Here is a 19,520-nt window from a genome sequence, read left to right on the forward strand (position 1 = left end):
TCTTAATTTTTCAATACTTGAAAGTTCTCATTCATCATGCTATATAACTTGCATGATTCCAAGTTCCGGTCCAAATGAAACTTAGGTGATGAGAATCTTTCCTTATTTGGTAAATTTAGAGATTACCACAAATGAAAGAATCAATTTCATATTCCCACTCTTGCTATTAATGGAATCATATAAGCAACAATTTTTCCTCAAATGCCATTGTAAGGATATTTTAAAATAAATAAAATCTAAAATTTTCTTTTATTTTAAAACTTTGCGGAAAAACTTATCCTTACAATCCATATGAAAACTTGTTGTTATCTATTCCTAAACAATATCTCATAACTCTTAAGAAGTAGCTCAAGAATCCGATCTTCAAACTACGCGTTAGAAATCCATCTACGTGATCGGATTCGGCATATTCTTTCCTTTAGTTTTTTTACTTTTCTTTGATTCTTAAAACATCAACATGTGACCCAGTCACATCATGTATCAAGAATCTCAGATTAGAAACTTAACAGAGTTAGATAGTGGACTTTACCTGAAGTAGAGTCAAACTTATTGACTTTAACATCCTTAGGTAAATTTGGCAGCTTCGCAACCAATGCCCCTTTCTTTGGCAATATAAACATATGGACCCTTTGATAATGGTACACGGGACTGTCACAGACTTAGCTTTTCTCTTTACCATTTGGTCAACCGAGTTCACTATGGCCGATCCCTTTCCATTGGGAAGAGAATGCTTTCCGGGATTTCGTGTGTGACAACCCGATATTTCGAGTCAATGTAATGTAAAACCGATCAAATTTAGGTCAAAATGTAACCTTCCAAAAATCTTATTCAGATTAAATAAAGTAGTAGGAATCATATCAAGGTTTGCGTACATAAAAAGAACGTCCAAATCTGACTTCGGATGAGGAAGTTATGAATTTTCGAAGAAATTCCTTAATCACGTCATTTTAATAAATAAATAATAAAATAATAATTTCGGAATTTGCTAACAGAATCTAAACGAAAGTTGTAGATCATGGTCTCACCTTCGCGTGGATATAAAGAACGTCAAAAACGGAGTTCGTATGAGGGAGATATGAATTTTTGAAGTTTATTTATAATAAATATAAATTTAATTATAAATTCCCGGTAATATCCGAAGGGGAGTCATCGGATTGAACCGAAGTACGCCTTGCGTACCTTCGTACGCCCCGCGTACTGAGATCGAGGGTCTCAGATCGTCCACGTCGCACTATCCGAAGAAATCTAACCCGTCCGACCCGTCCGAAGCTCCGACCCATCCGACCCGCTGTCCTGTCCGACCCGCCGTCCCATCCGACCCGCGTACCCAGCAACCCGTCCCATCCGAACCGAGGAAATCGAGGCTTCGGTCATGCATGACGTACGCGTACGCGCTGCGTACGAGCGTACGCCCCGCGTACGGAGGCGGTTCAGCCTTCCTATAAATAGGATGCGAGGCTTTCCGAAAATGTTGCTCATTTCTCTCCTCTCTCTCACAACCTTGCCTCGTTTTCCGTGCCCGTTATAACCCGCAGCTCTGGTCTTTTTGCTCAAGTCCTGAGGGTCGATTTTACTCCCGAGATTCCCGAGAATCTCGAGAAAAATCCGTTTTCCGAGACGAAACTCTGCCCAGTTTTCCATCTCGCTTTCTTCAATCAATCAAGTGAGTTTCATACCCCTTAATCAACCTTTTTAAATATTCTAGATGCTTTTATATGCTTTCAAGGGGGGGGGGGATACAAGTTAAATACTTATAGTTATCGTTTCAATCACATGTGATTTCATTAATCACATGTGATTAATAACTAGGGAAACCAGTGATTTTATCACTATTCAAACTGTCTATCAAACTGTTTTACTTCTAAATGTTTTCCAAACCCATTTACTTTTCGAATTTACACTGCAATTGTGATTTAAACAAATGTTCCTTATACTTAAACTGTTTTAATCAAATCTACACCTTCAAATGCTTTTATAGATTGACATCAAGTCAATCTTTCTTTAAAAAAAAATACTTATGTTTCAAATGCCTTATAAATACTTATTTATGCTTTTATATTATAAATTGCATGCCCATATATGTATTTATGCTTTTATATTATAAATTGCATGCCCATATATGTATAGATGTATAAATAATGTTTAAAAATACTTATGTTTCAAATGCCAGAATTCTCTTGGAGGGAGAGCGTTGAGTTTGCGTATAGATCTGTACTGGATTGACTATCCTATACCTTGCTGCTAGCTACAGCCGGACCTGCAGGTCTGCGGGTGCCAAACGTCATTCCGTTATTACGACCGTTCTTTATGTCGTTGTTATCAGTCGATAGTATGGTGTAATTATCACATTATACCTTAATATAAATCCGGTTTAAGGTAGTAGTAATTAGTACAACAGTAGTTCTTATTATACAAAACTACAGTACTACAATGATATACCCATTACATATTTTGGTGATAATCTCACTTAAGCATTAATGTACAAACTATATTTTATCAAATGATAGTTATACTTGAGTAATTACACACTTTTACAACAGACGAGTTTACAAAACAGTTAAGCCTTGGTAGAAGGTTACTTTTATAGAAAATATAGGATTTTCTGAGAGATTCAAACTTTTGCAAACACTTTTAAACATATACTTACATTTTTACAAACTTATACTTTGGGACAGGTTCAAACGTTTTTGACAATGAACATTAACACTAAAATACTTATGAACTCACCAGCTTAATGCTGATAAACTCTTTCAAAATAACTTGTATTCTCAGGTCATCAGTGGACAGGTACCGATGCCAGCTTTTGAGATGATAGAGCGTACTCAAGACTCATCATTTTATTATTTTGATTTACGTTATATTTTGGTGTCTAAAACTGTACAGAACACGCATGTATTAAATTTATATATTTAATGCAATGGATGATGTTGTTTGCCTATTTACATTTACTGTGTTGTGATTACCTTACATGACGTCCTCCGCCCTAGAACGTTTCCGCCGTTCTTGGTTTTGGGGTGTGACAGATTGGTATTAGAGCATTGTTTATAGTGAATTGAGTATATCAACCCATAAAAGATATACTAAACTATAAACCCATTAGGGATTAAACTCTGACCAAGAGTCTATACTTCAAATAATAAAATATTTAACTAAGTATACTAGTCTGCATTCATACTAAAATAAGTGTCACAATGACAAGAACAAAAGTATTACGATTGTTAAATATCACAAGTGAGCTCGGGGATGTATGGTCAGTCCTGGGAATGGCATAGCCTGATCAACTATGCTGGTCCTAGGAGTGATTAGCACATGCCTTAGAATGGTTGTGATAGGTTAACAAGTCTAAAAACTTACCAACAATACCACAAAAAGGTCAGAAAAACTTAAACTTAAAATACTATAGGAGTATTTTGTGCTACTAGTTACACGTATACTATATTCTTATACCTCTATTCTCGCGTAGATCTTGATGGCTAGATATCCATCATAACAACCCGTACTTTCCCAATGAAGGCAATGCCGGGTGGATCGATGAAGAGCCCGAAGTTGAGCATCCAATCCCTTTGGATGATCACCTCGCAGAAGGCTTTTCGGGTGGATCCGACTCCGAGCCTGAAGTCAACAACCTACCAATTGTAGGTTAAGCCCCGAACAAGAACCCTCGACTAGCATTTCCAGGTCCTACACCCATGTGGGCAAACAACCTGAACCGCTGGAGTGATGATCAGGGTCAACCCTTACCATACTTTGGGGACCGAACCTTTTACAACGTCAGCGATGGTCGCTCTACTAACCGAGCTCTTCCTGTCATTATCCGCAGAATAGCTCGTATTGTCGAGCAAGGTGGAGCAGCCGTCGACCGGGTCATAGAGATTGATGCCGACTCAGGTGTCAACACAGTCCGCATCCGCCGTATTGAAGAAGGCATGGAACGGACCCGGAGGACAAATAAAACCCTGCAGTAGCAGTTGGCTGCCTCACGAGCTGAAATATTGGAACTTCGAGCTCGTCAGAGGACTCAGGATCGACCCATTCAAGAGGTGTTTCGTCAAGTGTCCGACCGCAGTACTCGCCCGAGATTTTCCCATCGCCGTTGGTTGATGTCTAGTACATCTCCGTCTTTTAATTAAAGGATAGCCTTTAACGTCTGTGCTCCAAGTAGCACTTATGTGTAAAATGTTTCTAACTTTCCTTAATCAAAAGTTGAAATCTAAGAACTATCAAACTTTTCTATATGGTATGATGTATGACCTAGTGTTAGCTCGATTTTTCCCTGAACTTATTACATCAGTAATACCAGTATTTTTTTGAGATCTATCTATCTAGGAAAAATCATTACACTTGTGTTTTCCTACTAATATTTCTTATTATGGTTTCAAACACTCTTTCAACTGTTGGACTATGGTTAGTTAGTCCATGTGTCACGCTCACGTTGCTTACAAACTGATTCTTACCATCTTTCTTATCTTTATAAACTTTTAGCTGAAGGATGCCTCCTCGCAAGTCTCCCAGGAATAGGAATAATCCTACACCTCCACCGCCTCCTCCGCCTCCGGTCATCGATACTATAGCCCTGAATGCTGTCGTAGCTGCAGCAGTGGCAACTGCCATGGCTCAGTATCACTCTTCTGATGCCAGCAGAGGTGGAACCCCTATGGAATCTATTCCGATCGAAATCCCTGTGCGCTCAAGGGAGTGCTCTTACAAGGATTTTACAAACTGCAAGCCGAAGCCTTTCTATGGCACCGGCGGAGTCATTGCTCTCTCGCAATGGTTCGAGAAGACTGACTCAGTCTTCGAAATCTGTTCATGCCCTGCTGCATGCAAAGTGAAATATGCCGCATGCACCTTTGAGGGTAAAGCCCTAACGTGGTGGAACGGCCACGTCAAAGCCCTAACTCTCGTCGTAGCTAACGACATGGGCTAGGAAACAATGAAAGACCTCATGACTAAGGAATACTGCCCGAGGGGCGAGATCCAGAAACTGGAGCAGGAACTCTGGAACCTGTCAATGAAGGGCACCAATGTGGTCGCTTATACTGCCCGCTTCAGCGAGCTGGTGGCCCTCTGCCCCAATATGGTTCCCACCGAAGGGAAGAAGATCGAGAGGTACATATGGGGGCTAGTGCCTCCTTATCAGGGGAATGTACTAGCGTCAAACCCCGCTACCTTCAACAGTGCCAAACGATTGGCACAACGACTCATTGACCATGGAGTCAAAACCCCTGCAACCACAACCACCCTAGCCATCCCGGAACCCTCCAAACCCGCCGATACTAAGCGGAAATTCTGGGATGAAAGGAAGAAGCAGCAGGCTGCCAAAAAGCAGCAATTGGTGGCAATTCATGCCGCAGTAACCCCTACTGCTACTAAAACTGCTCCGGTGAGTCGGTATGCTGGAAGTTCGCCCAAGTGCAACAAATGCAGCTACCACCACAACGGCCCCTGCCGTGAATAGCAGTGCTCTAACTGCAACAGGAAAGGACACACCGTCCGATTCTGTAAGTTCCCGGCACAACCTATCAACAAAGTCCCTGGCTCTGGCGCGAGCCCAACCTGCTATGGATGTGGTGAAGCAGTCCACTTTAAGAGGGACTGCCCCAAAGCGAGGAAGGCGGGAGGAGCAGGGAGGGTACTAGCTATTGGCCACGGGGAAGCAGTTGCTGACCCGACAGTGGTGACCGGTACGTTCCTCCTCGATAACTCCTATGCATGCATTCTGTTCGATAGTGGAGTGGAGCGAAGCTTCGTAAACCATAAATTTGCTCGCATGCTTAATCAACCACCGCACGCACTCAAAGAACTATTCACAGTAGAAATGGCTAATGGTAAAACTGAAAATACGAGTAGCATATACTTAGGTTGTACCCTAACTCTAGATAACCATTCATTTCCAATCGACCTCATGCCAGTCTCAATAAAAAGTTTCGACGTTATCATTGGCATGGACTGGTTAAGCCTTCATCGTGCCGACATCATGTGCTTCGAAAAAGCAGTCCGTCTAAACCTTCCGTCTAACGAAACTCTTATAGTCTATGGCGACAAACCCGGTGCAAGTCTTCGCATCATATCAAGTATTCAAGCACAAAAATACCTGCGTAAGGAATACCATGCATTCCTTGCTCACGTCGTCGACACGAACCTAGAAACGAAAGAACTAAAGAACCTCCCAGTAGTGAGCGACTTCCCCGACATTTTCCCAGAAGAACTACCCGGGTTACCTCCGCAACGACAAGTCGAGTTCAGAATCGACTTAGTCACAGGAGCTACCCCAGTAGCCAAGTCGCCCTACCGCTTAGCACCAGCTGAGATGCAGGAACTCTCTGGTCAAATTAACGAACTGCTCAGCAAGGGCTTTATAAGACCGAGTTTCTCACCTTGGGGAGCACCGGTCTTGTTCGTTAAGAAGAAGGACGGATCCTTCCGTATGTGTATTGACTACAGAGAACTCAACAAACTGACGGTCAAGAATCGTTATCCTCTACCACGCATAGATGATCTATTCGACCAACTGCAAGGGGCGAACTAGTTTTCTAAGATTGATCTGAGATCCGGATATCACCAGTTACGAGTGCTAGAGGAGGATGTGCCGAAGACCGCCTTCCGAACTCGTTACGGACATTACGAGTTCGTGGTGATGCCATTCGGATTGACCAATGCGCCCGCAGTCTTCATGGATCTGATGAATAGAGTATGCCGACCCTACTTGGATCAGTTCGTCATCGTTTTCATTGACGACATCCTAATCTACTTCCGAAGTAAGAAAGAACATGGTGATCACCTACGACAAGTTCTAGGGACATTACGAAAGGAGAAACTTTATGCGAAGTTCTCGAAATGTGAATTTTGGATCCGAAGAGTCGAATTCTTAGGACACATGGTAAGTGAAGAAGGAATCCACGTGGACCCATCAAAAATTAAGGCCATTGAGAACTGGTCAGCACCAAAGACGCCTACAGAAATTCGACAATTTCTAGGTCTCGCTGGCTACTACCGCAGGTTCATTCAGAACTTCTCACGAATAGCGAAGCCTCTTACAACCCTAACCCAGAAAGGCGTGGCCTTTGACTGGGAAGAGAAACAAGAAAGAGCGTTCCAAACGCTCAAACGAGCCTTGTGCACCGCACCAATACTATCCCTTCCCGAAGGAATAGAAGACTTCGTAGTTTATTGCGATGCATCGAATCAAGGGCTCGGATGTCTTCTGATGCAGCGAGGTAAGGTCATCGCCTACGCCTCGAGACAATTGAAGACACACGAGGTTAACTACACGACCCACGATCTTGAACTAGGAGCAGTAGTGTTTGCTCTGAAGATCTGTAGACATTACTTGTATGGAACGAAGAGCACTATCTTTACCGACCACAAGAGCTTACAACACATTTTCGATCAGAAGGAGCTCAACATGAGACAACGACGGTGGGTCGAGCTACTCAGTGATTACGAATGTGATATTCGTTATCATCCAGGTAAAGCCAACGTAGTAGCAGACGCCCTAAGTCGGAAGGAATATTCTGGTCGCAAAGTCAAGTCATTATCGATAACCATCCATTCACACCTGACTAAGCAAATTCAGGCGGCTCAACTTGAGGCCATGAAACCTGAAAATGTGTCAAGTGAATCCCTTAGAGGAATGGACAAGAATTTAGAAGCCAAGGGTGACGGAGCCTTATATTTCATGAACCGAATCTGGACACCGAAACACAGTGGTTTCCGAGACTTGGTCATGACCGAGGCGCAAAACACTCGGTATTCCGTCCACCCAGGTTCAGATAAGATGTATCTGGATCTTAAGAAGCTATACTGGTGGCCTAAGATGAAAGCAGAAATTGCTACCTTCGTAAGTAAATGCCTTAGTTGCGCAAAGGTTAAGGTCGAGTACGAGAAGCCCTCTGGTTTATTGCAACAACCAGAGATCCCGGAAGGGAAGTGGGAGCGGATCACTATGGATTTCATAACCAAGTTGCCCAAGACAACGGGTGGACTTGACACCATATGGGTCATCGTTGATAGATTGACCAAGTCTGCACACTTCCTGCCTATCAAAGAAACCGATAAGATGGAGAAACTTACGAGAACATACATTAAGGAAATCGTACGGCTACATGGTGTACCTATGTCCATTATCTCCGATAGAGATAGTAGGTTCACCTCAAGATTTTGGCAATCACTACAAAATTCCCTAGGAACAAGGCTGGACATGAGCACAGCCTACCATCCTCAGACCGACGGACAGAGTGAGAGGACCATCCAAACTCTGGAAGATATGTTGCGAGCCTACATGATTGACTTTGGGAAGGCGTGTGATACTCATTTACCCCTTGTCGAGTTTTCCTATAATAACAGTTATCACACGAGCATCAAGGCTGCTCAATTTGAAGCTCTCTACGGCCGTAAGTGCAGATCCCCTCTGTGTTAGGCTGAGGTGGGTGATACCCAATTAGCCAGGGGACAAACTTCCGACAGTACTCTCACCGGTCCGGAGATCATTCGGGAAACAACAGAGAAAATCGTTCAGATCCGTGAACGATTGAAAGCCTCTAGAGACCGACAGAAGAGCTATGCTGATAAACGAAGGAAACCTTTGGAATTTCAGGTGGGAGACCGAGTCCTCCTCAAAGTCTCACCCTGGAAGGGCTTGATACGCTTCGGCAAGCGTGGAAAGCTTAATCCAAGGTACATAGGGCCTTTCGAGATTCTTGCAAGAGTCGGCCCCGTAGCTTACAAACTCGAACTACCAGACGCACTTCGTAACGTACATTCTACATTCCACGTGTCTAACTTGAAAAAGTGTCTATCCGACGAGACTCTAGTAATCCCACTCGACGAGATCGAAATCAACGAGAGCCTCAACTTCGTGGAAGAACCTGTAGAGATCATGGACCGTGAGGTCAAGCAGACAAAGCAAAGTCGTATCCCTATCATGAAGATTAGCTGGAATGCCAAGCGAGGACCGGAATTCACTTGGGAACGTGAGGATCAGATGAAACTAAAATACCCTCACCTTTTTGCTTTGTTCTTTGTAATTTCTAACTTGCTTAAAAATTCTAATTTCGGGACGAAATTCCTTCTGACGGGGGGATGATGTGACAACCCGATATTTCGAGTCAATGTAATGTAAAACCGATCAAATTTAGGTCAAAATGTAACCTTCCAAAAATCTTATTCAGATTAAATAAAGTAGTAGGAATCATATCAAGGTTTGCGTACATAAAAAGAACGTCCAAATCTGACTTCGGATGAGGAAGTTATGAATTTTTGAAGAAATTCCTTAATCACGTCATTTTAATAAATAAATAATAAAAAAATAATTTCGGAATTTGCTAACAGAATCTAAACGAAAGTTGTAGATCATGGTCTCACCTTCGCGTGGATATAAAGAACGTCAAAAACGGAGTTCGTATGAGGGAGATATGAATTTTTGAAGTTTATTTATAATAAATATAAATTTAATTATAAATTCCCGGTAATATCCGAAGGGGAGTCATCGGATAGGACCGAAGTACGCCCTGCGTACCTTCGTACGCCCCGCGTACTGAGATCGAGGGTCTCGGATCGTCCACGTCGCACTATCCGAAGAAATCTAACTCGTCCGAAGCTCCGACCCATCCGACCCGCTGTCCCGTCCGACCCGCCGTCCCATCCGACCCGCATACCCAGCAACCCGTCCCATCCGAACCGAGGCAGTCGAGGCTTCGGTCATGCATGACGTACGCGTACGCGCTGCGTACGAGCGTACGCCCCGCGTACGGAGGCGGTTCAGCCTTCCTATAAATAGGATGCGGGGCTTTCCGAAAATGTTGCTCATTTCTCTCCTCTCTCTCACAACCTTGCCTCGTTTTCCGTGCCCGTTATAACCCGAAGCTCTGGTCTTTTTGCTCAAGTCCCGAGGGTCGATTTTACTCCCGAGATTCCCAAGAATCCCGAGAAAAATCCGTTTTCCGAGACGAAACTCTGCCCGGTTTTCCATCTCACTTTCTTCAATCAATCAAGTGAGTTTCATACCCCTTAATCAACCTTTTTAAATATTCTAGATGCTTTTATATGCTTTCAAGGGGGGGGATACAAGTTAAATACTTATAGTTATCGTTTCAATCACATGTGATTGCATTAATCACATGTGATTAATAACTAGGGAAACCAGTGATTTTATCACTATTCAAAATGTCTATCAAACTGTTTTACTTCTAAATGTTTCCCAAACCCATTTACTTTTCGAATTTACACTGCAACTGTGATTTAAACAAATGTTCCTTATACTTAAACTGTTTTAATCAAATCTACACCTTCAAATGGTTTTATAGATTGACACCAAGTCAATCTTTCTTTAAAAAAAATACTTATGTTTCAAATGCCTTATAAATACTTATTTATGCTTTTATATTATAAATTGCATGCCCATATATGTATAGACGTATAAATAATGTTTAAAGGGCTTAGGAAGGCCATCCACCCTATTTGCTTTTCCTCGATTTGGATGTGGTCTGGTGGGATTATGGGTGACCATCCGAAGGTCGTTTCCATGTTAGTTATATATCAAATATACATATATAGACATAAAAGTACTTCCATAATCATACGTACTAAACGCACCGTTAACAAGTTACCATCGGGGTAACACAGAATCATACTATTACAACTGCTAGATCAATGAGTCAGTTCATTCATGAGTCTATACTAGGAAGAGAATATATACAACTATACTAGAACAAGAAACATTTCATCACATATGCAAGAATACGATAACAAATGTGATCCACTGTATCGGAGCATGCCTTAAATGTCATGGCCTGAGTTGTAGCCAGAATTCTCTTGGAGGGAGAGCGTTGAGTTTGCGTATAGATCTGTACTGGATTGACTATCCTATACCTTGCTGCTAGCTACAGCCGGACCTGCAGGTCTGCGGGTGCCAAACGTCATTCCGTTATTACGACCGTTCTTTATGTCGTTGTTATCAGTCGATAGTATGGTGCAATTATCACATTATACCTTAATATAAATCCGGTTTAAGGTAGTAGTAATTAGTACAACAGTAGTTCTTATTATACAAAACTACAGTACTACAATGATATACCCATTACATGTTTTGGTGATAATCTCACTTAAGCATTAATGTACAAACTATATTTTATCAAATGATAGTTATACTTGGGTAATTACACACTTTTACAACAGATGAGTTTACAAAACAGTTAAGCCTTGGTAGAAGGTTACTTTTATAGAAAATATAGGATTTTCTGAGAGATTCAAACTTTTGCAAACACTTTTAAACATATACTTACATTTTTACAAACTTATACTTTGGGACAGGTTCAAACGTTTTTGACAATGAACATTGACACTAAAATACTTATGAAATCACCAGCTTCATGTTGATAAACTCTTTCAAAATAACTTGTATTCACAGGTCATCAGTAGACAGGTACCGATGCCAGCTTTTAAGATGATAGAGCGTACTCAAGACTCATCATTTTATTATTTTGATTTACGTTATATTTTGGTGTCTAAAACTGTACAGAACACGCATGTATTAAATTTATATATTTAATGCAATGGATGATGTTGTTTGCCTATTTACATTTACTGTGTTGTGATTACCTTACATGACGTCCTCCGCCCCAGAACGTTTCCGCCGTTCTTGGTTTTGGGGTGTGACATCGTGTGTCACTATTGTCAATGTCCATCAAGTTTTAGGAAGTTGATCATAGCAAATCGATAAGATCATTAAGGGTCTTGACATAGTCTATTTCATAGGTGTCCCAAAGGAACTCACTATGTAACTTAGAAAGTGATTGAGCTACCAACTTTCTCAAGACTTTGACACCCAACTCTCCCGGCTTGTCAATATGTGACTACATCTCTAAGATGTGATCACACCTAGACCTTGCCTTGCCAACAGGGCCTCAGTGACCTTAAACTTTTCAAGAACTTGTGGGTTAGGGAGAATAATTGGAGGAGCTGAGAGAAGTATGATTTCCATGGGATATCGTCTTCATTTAGGAAAGCTTGTTTCAAGAGATTTGGGAAGATCATAGATGCCTAAACCAGACATCTTTTTGGGAGATATTCAAGATAGTTGATCTTAAGTCCTTAATATGACACCCAATATGAAATATTAAGGCTAGGACCCAACAAACTATTTTATAACTTAGAAGAGGTATGCCGTAATCCAAGCTATAAAATATTTGAAGGTAGGTGAATGACGATTCACCAATTTCCACCAAGATAAACGAAATGTATCATTAGGTTTTAATTGGTTTTGAAACTCCTAGATCTTTTGAGATTCATTGAACTGCTCAACGGCATGTTTCAATCTTGAGTGTGCCCTTCAGGTTTTGTGACTGGGATGCTGAGGATCACAAAACAAGGTGTGAAGTAACCATGCAAATTACTTGGTACCCTTAAGTGTTTACCCCTCAATCGATGTGCCGGTTAACCACACACGCTCCATCAATACTATGATAAACATTAAGTTACCCTTTGCCTACCTTGTTAAATACGAGTTAGTATGCCGGTTAACCACACACGCTCCACTAACCGACTTAAACAAAGTGCAAAGTGTAATTTCATGGATTAGCACCTTATTCACATTTTCCTAAGTAATTAAGATTGGGTATTATTAAGAGTTTAGTTACTTAGTATTTATTATTAATACTTTTAATGAAGGGAGAATTCTAGTCCTGTCAAACCCGTTCGGCTAACGACCCTTCACCAGTCAAGCAAGCGGTGGGTGAGAGTGGACACCCATTAAGTTGCCATTTTATAGGCAACAACCTTATACCCACCTTATAGACCGGCTTCGTGAATGAGGCGTACTAGCGGTAAGACTGACTTACTCTTATACATATATATTATTAACTTATAATATTATAAAGTATAAGGGTTGAATTTTAACTTTTAAAATTCTAAGGGCTAACTTGGAATTAAAGTATTCATAAGAGAAAACTTTACAAATTCCAAAACTTGAGGGCAAGTTTTGAAACTATTCAAAACTAATTAATTCCATAACTTATGTGTTTAAAGTAGTTTTAATCCAAAAACTCTTCAAGTTCCATAACATGAGGACAAGTTATCGAAGACTTTAAACTAATAAAAGAATTAACTTTTCTTTATTTTATAACTTATGAAATTAATTAAGGTTACACTTTATTTATTTATTTATTAATGAAGTGACTCTTGAACCTCCATAACTTAAGGACAAGACTCTTCATCTTTTGTAACCATTGCCAACTCTTATGAGTTTTATGAAACTTAAATGTGACTTTTCATATAACTTGAGGACAAGTTACAAAAACACATTTTAGAATCACCTCTTAGATTAATTTGGATTGAAAACAACTATTTCACTCAACTTTCTATTAATCTAAGCAACTTATAAGAACAAGATAATTCAAATCAAACTTTTTCATGTAATTAGTCTAAACCTCAAACTAATACAAAACATGAATCTATTGACAATTATCTTTGAAATTGGATTAGCATGAACATTACCACATCAAAAACAAGTTTATAAGTTCAAAAACATCTTAGGGTAATGTTCCTAGTCCAATTCTAGCCAAAAAAGTTGAATATATGCTGTCTGGGGCTCCTACTCGTCGAGTGCATGAACCTACTCGGCGAGTAGGATGATTTTACTCATGGACTCGGCGAGTTCATCAGTGGACTAGGCGAGTCTAGTACCCAGAAAGCCAGAAAATCGAGTTTTTCAGCATTTTTCAGCAATTTGCATCAAGTATAATTGAAAACAAGCCTAGGCTCTGATACCACTGTTGGGTTTTGAGCATTCTAACACTTCCTAAGTGTACATGCAACCCTAAATACCTTGGATCTATGTTTTCTCTATTATACATGCAAATAAGAACATCCAAGGTATTATCCTAATCTAGCATACAAAACAATGACTATAGCAAGATAGAATACATACCTCTTTGGTGTAGAAAGTCTTCATGAAGCTTGAGTGCCTAGTGCCCCAAGTGTGACACCTCAAATGGTTCACACAACACCAAATACAAATGGAATGACTTGAGAGAATTCTACACTTCATGAAAATCGGCTAGCCCTTTCTTACACACTCTAGTGGCCCATTTTTGTCAAGAATAAGATCTTTATATAGTGTTACAATTAGGGTAAACCCTAATTGTCATGACTTTCCATTTTCTTGGATCCATGGGTTCAAATACACCATGGAGCATCCATGGACCATCCTATGGGTTTTAGCCCAACTTGATTATCCATGGAGCATTAGTCCACTATACAAGTATGGATGATTTACACAATCAACCCATATATTTAATTAGTCTTCTTTTGATCACTTAATTAATCCTAGATTAATTCTTGATCAATACTAATTAAATAATCTTATTATTCTTATTATTAATATACTAGAACTTATAATATATTAATAACCATAAGTGTCTTATTTCTCTCATTATAGTCTATCCAAGTGCATGATGCCATGCAACCCAAATTGACCATGCCGGGTCGGGTCAAGTCTTACCAATTATAGTTATGGACTTAGACATTAATCCAACAGAGCATAGATGACTACGCTACTGCATTCACTGAGAAAATGAAGTTATTTCTGTACCTAGTGCCAACAAAACTCTCCAAGATTGAGAGGTTCGTTAATGGACTACCTGCCAACTTTGGCCCGACAGTCAAGATGGCAACCACTCTGAAAACTGCTATTCGAGCTGCTAAGAATGTGGAGGCCCAGTAGAAGGAAAAGGGTCTGGAGAGGTCAGAGGTTGGTGAAAACATGAAGACCGATGGACCCTCAGGGTCCAGCAAGAAAAACAAGTTCTCGAAGTCTAGTTCGAGAGGAGGAGGAGGCAAAGCAAAATGGTGCAAAAAATGTAAGAAGAAGCATCATGGAAAATGTAAAGTGGTGGCCACATGTTTTAAATGTGGGAAAGCCAGGGCAGTATGCCAACGAATGCCCCCTCACTAAGAAAGTTTGTTATGGTTGTGGTGAGGAGGGACACATGTCGAGGGGCTACCCGAAAAAGAAGAAGGCAGCAAGACCCAACATTCCGCTAAAGCCAAAGGCTAGAGCATTCCGGGTGACACTGGATGCTGCTAATGATGAAGCTGATGTCGCTTCAGGTACCTTTCTCGTAAACACATTGTCTGCCCTAATTTTATTTGATTCTGAGCCAACTACTCCTTTATTTCGCATGATGTTGGTAGAAAACTAGCTTTGCCTGTCGATAGACTAGATAATGCTTTATTAGTCGAAGTTGCTAGTGGCAAGTTTGTACCTGATAGCCATCATATGAAAAACATCTTAATTGACTTAAATGGGAATAAGTTCCACGAGGAATTATTGCCTATAGAACTTAATGGTTTCGACATCGTGTTCGGAATGGATTGGCTTAGCGCCAATGACGCCGAAATATTGTGCAAGAAGAAGATTGTAAAGGTAAACCCGCCAGGGAAAGAGTCGTTTATGGTGTATGGAGATAAACGCAGAGTAAATTCTGGAATCATTTCATTGATGGAAGCTAGAAAGTGTTTGGCCAAAGGATGTACATCATATTTGGCATTTGTAATTGATGCAAAAAAAGGAGAAAAGGCGATGCAAAGCATTCCTGTCGTATGTGAGTATCCGGAAGTATTTCCCGAAGATCTTCTCAGATTACCACCTAATAGACAAGTGGAGTTTAGAATAGACTTGTTACCAGGGACGACGCCAATAGCAAAAGCACCATATTCATTAGCACCGACGGAGATGAAGGAGCTGATGATGCAACTTTGGGAGTTATTGGAAAAAGGTTTCGTTAGACCTAGTTCATCGCCCTCGGGAGCTCCGGTGTTATTCGTAAGGAAGAAAGACGGGATCATGAGGATGTGCACTGATTAAAGAGAGTTGAATAAAGCAACAATAAAGAATAGATATTTGTTGACGAGGATTGATGACCTATTCGATCAACTACAAGGTTCAAGTTATTTTTCAAAGATCGACCTAAGGTCAGGATATCATCAGCTGAAGGTGAAAGAGCAGGATATAGAGAAGACTGCATTCAGAACGCGACATGGACACTACGAGTTCTTGGTTATGTCGTTTGGACTAACCAATGATCTACCAGCATTCATGGATTTGATGAATAGGGTTTGCAATCCGTTCCTTGATAAATTTGTGATAGTGTTCATAGATGACATTCTGATTTACTCGAAAAACCACGAGGAGCATGGAAAACACTTGCGAGAAGTGTTAGAAGTATCAAAGAAGGAGAAGCTGTATGCTAATTTCTCCAAATGTGATTTTTGGATTCGAGAAGTCCAATTCTTGGGTCACGTGGTCAACCAAGAAGGGATAATAGTTGCTCCAGCAAAGATTGAAGCTGTGATGAAGTGGGAGCAACCAAAAAGTCCCACAGAGATCTGAAGCTTTTTGGGATTAGCCGGATATTACCGAAGGTTTATCCAAGGCTTTTCTTCGATCGCTACTCCATTGATATATTTGACCCACAAAGGAGCTACTTATTCTTGGAGTGATAAGCATAAAGAAGCATTCGAGAAGCTAAAGAAGAAACTATGTGAGGCACCGATACTTTCTCTACCCGACGGAGTTGAAGACTTCGTTGTTTATAGCGATGTGTCTAGGGTTGGATTGGGTTGTGTTTTGACCCAAAGAGATAAGGTGATCGCATATGCATCTCGACAGTTGAAAGAGCATGAAAAGAACTACCCGACTCATGATCTGGAGTTGGTAGCGGTAGTTTTCGCTCTAAAGATATGGAGGCATTACCTCTGTGACACGAAATGCAAACTTTTCACTGATCATAAGAGTCTACAATATTTCTTTAATCAGAAAAAATTAAATATGTGGCAACGACGCTGGCTAGAATTTCTCAAGGACTACGACTGTGAGATACTTTACCACCCCGGTAAAGCTAATGTTGTTGCTGATGCTCTCAGTCGGAAAGTCAATCTTGAAAGGAACAGGCCAAGAGCATTGAGAATTGAAGTTGTCTCGACCTTTGTGGATAGTATAAAGAAAGCTCAAGAGGAAGCTTCTAAGAAGAATGACCGAAAGGAGGAACGTTTGGGCAAAACGTTGGTGTTCGGTATAAACAATCACGGACTGAAGGTGTTCCAAGATTGGATTTGGATACCTAAGACAGGAGGAGTCAGAGACCTTCTGATGGAAGAAGCTCACAAGTTCATGTACTCGATTCATCCCGGTAGCACTAAAATGTATAGGGACCTGAAACCCTACTACTGGTGGCCAACGATGAAGCTTTATGTTGCAAGCTATGTGGCCGAGTGTGTGACTTGTGCAAGAGTCAAGACACAACATCAGAAACCATACGGGAGTTTAGAACCTTTACCTGTGCTTATGGGTAAATGGGAAGACATTTCTATTGATGGGATTAAAATAACTTTTAATCTACGAAGATCGATTAGATCTTGAACAAGTATATGAATGTAAAATAACAAGAACGCAATAATAAGAACAAAACAGCTTGAATCAAACGTGTTGAATGATTAAATAAAATCCTCAGAAGAGCTCGACTAAGAACATCAACTGTAGAGGATTAGAAGATTACAAGAACGATTAAAGAAAAATATTGTACTCTGTATGAATCGCTATGTCGATAATCTCAGCAATCTTAACCTAATATGCATGCAAGCATTTAACTTATATACAATACATAAAAGGCTCTCGGTTGGACAGGCCCAAACCGGAGAATACAAGGCTAAACTAACGAGCCCAAAAGACGCAACATCAAAACTATCTTCAGCCCAACAATCTCCCCCTTTGCGTCAATTTGGAGCGAGACCTTCACTTTTTACTTGGGCCGGCAGCTGAAGCTGGTACCTTCTTCTTCACGGTACTAAACAGACACTTGGTTATGGAGAGGATGGTCTGTCTAAACCGGATGTACCAATTGATCATATCATTGAAGTACTTGATGTCATCAGCCGAATTCTCCTTACACCGCTTGATAATTGATAAGACGTGTTCCAAGCAAGCTGTGGTGTAAAGGTGCTTGTCAGCTAAAGCGAAGAGACATTTCTGTCCTTCGGCTCTAGTGAACATCACTGAGTTTCGCGTCGGATCTATCTTACCCATTTGCATTTGATTTAGATCACTGGCCGATCCCACAGGTGCGACTTTCGGTTTCTTCTTAAAAACTGTCGCGACCTCCTGATCCATTTGGGCAACCTCCATGATGTAGCATGCCAACATCCTTTTGACATGGTCTATGATGGGACCATATTCGGTTTCATCTGTCAGCAGGATATTGTACAAGACTATCCAGCCATGAGGATTCAGATTCGGCAGATCCGCCAGGGAGATGATGTGGGCAGTTCTTGCAGATCCTCGGATGAGCTTGAACTTAATGTTTGTGAATCTCCCCACGGCATAAGGCTTTAGCACCCGAACATTAACAATCTTCTGGGCGCTCCATGTAAGGTATTGAGGGCGAGCGGCCTCTAGGTAGAAGTCAATGAGCTCCCTGTCAAGCTCATCGTTCGGATGCGGGACTTCAAAAATGTTAGAGAAGACGTGGAAGATGAACGCCTTTCGAGTCAGCGGCATATCAAATTGCGAATCGATAGAATTGTTGCAGTCGAATGATATCACCGGCTCGAGCCATAGTATGCTTGGAGTCTCTATGGCCTCTTTTATCATACGATCCCTGGTCCAGGCAGGGAAGAGCAACTTTCGGCTCTCAAGGAGATCGTGGGCTTCTTTTTGCTTTCGTTCGGCTTCTTCAGCCTCACGCGCCACACGACTGGCATCGTCATCAGCATTGCGACTGTTCTTTCTTTTTAACATGTCCGCAATGGTCTCCTTGTCTTCATCTTCATCTTCATCTTCATCTCCTCCCTCAGCTATGTTTTTTCCCTTGTTCTTCACACCCGAACCCGAGGCATGACCAGTTGGGGGTGGTTCGGTTGTGTGAGTAGCTTTGAAGGAAGGAGGTGGTTTCGATCCTTTCTTCTCATCTCCCCCTTGTTTCGGAATGGACACGAAACTCGGTAGGCCTTCAATTTTGCTTAAAAGGTCCATGGCCGGAGAGAGTTTTTCAGCGAGGGTGCGCCTCACCGAATGGTTTAGGATGGGGTCGTGTGCTTCCAGGATGTTGGATAGAGCTGCGTGGACATCCGAAACACACGTCTTTATGACTTCCCGCTCGGATCGAAGAGCTTCCAATTGTTGTTCGGAGTTGGAAAGCTGCGTGCTCTTGACCTTTAGGGCAGTAGTCTTGCTCGCCAAGACGTCCATCAGAGAATTTTCTGCCACAAGATCCTCTTGTAGCTTTGCCAGGCGGGCATCGATGGAGGCACGAAGTGCCGAGTTGTCGTCGCTAAGATGTTGTCTGAGAGTAGCAAACGAAGACAGCTCCGTCGTGACAAACTTGGCCAATTGTTGAACAACTGGTTCCAGAGTTGTCTTAGTGGCGTCGACGCTCTCCTGCAAAGACTGCAGCAGGACAGAAGCGTCATTGAATAGTTTATTGACTTTTTCGGTCGCTGCCTCACAGGCTCGGGTGGAGGCGTCGATA

This window comes from Lactuca serriola, chromosome 4 (assembly GCF_051521515.1).
Source record: "Lactuca serriola cultivar US96UC23 chromosome 4, Lser_US96UC23_V15, whole genome shotgun sequence".
In the NCBI taxonomy this organism is placed as follows: domain Eukaryota; kingdom Viridiplantae; phylum Streptophyta; class Magnoliopsida; order Asterales; family Asteraceae; genus Lactuca; species Lactuca serriola.